This window comes from Macadamia integrifolia, unplaced genomic scaffold (assembly GCF_013358625.1).
Source record: "Macadamia integrifolia cultivar HAES 741 unplaced genomic scaffold, SCU_Mint_v3 scaffold1036, whole genome shotgun sequence".
NCBI lineage: Eukaryota > Viridiplantae > Streptophyta > Magnoliopsida > Proteales > Proteaceae > Macadamia > Macadamia integrifolia.
In genome coordinates this window covers 170,451-171,370 of record NW_024868060.1, presented here as the reverse complement: position 1 = coordinate 171,370, position 920 = coordinate 170,451, and positions in this window count along the sequence as shown.

Below are 920 nucleotides of genomic sequence, written 5' to 3'. Positions count from 1 at the left end.
ACTATTGTCCATAAGACAATATGTCATGTCTATGCTCTCGAGGCAGCCATCCATACGCCTCAATAGTGATGTGATGGTATCTAGGTGTGCCATAACATCATTGAGACCATAAGGTCTCGCACCCCTAGTTCCCTGGGAAGTGGAGGCAACCCTAAAACCCATAGCCTGTGGATCAGGTGGTGGAGCACCACCAACCCCAGTAGCTTCTTCCCCTGCACCTCCATCAACATCACCAGCATTACCACCAACATCACCGACACTGCCACCCTCTACCTCCATAGGCCGTTGAACCGCCTCTGGATCAGGTGTCACCTCCCTCATGTCAAGAGTCATCTTCCTCAGGGAGTCTTGGTTAAAATCTGTAACATCATCACCCAAGTATGCCTCTCCCTCCAAATCCACCCCAAAGCAAAGGAAGATGTCCTTCAGTATTCCCAACTCGGTGATCATGTCCCTCGGATCGAGTTACCATGGTCCACATCAAATGGTAAGGAAGATGTATCTGCACCCCATGTACATGCAAGAAGTCACATAGGCGTGCAGTGCGGATATCTCATTGTAGTGTCCACAAGTGGGGAGAACATTCAACTAGATCGCACGACCAACTTTTGGAGTGGCAAAATAGTTGAATGAGAGTTCCATCCCATGGCCTCCTTGGTCAACATATCGTTTATCTCCTGAAAGGTGTTGGGGCTCTAGAAGTCATAGACTGGAGTCTGAGGTGGGCAATACATCAGGTCACCGGTATTGTCAACCCTCAAAATGTTGACCAACTGCCTCATATAAAAAAAAATCACAACCCCCTTCACGTAGGAGGTGATCCGCATCTCTTCGATTCCCCGGTTCACGTGTTGTAGGTTGGAGTAGAACAACCTGACCAGTATTGGGTAATAGTACTTGTTGGGTTTCAAGATCAGGTA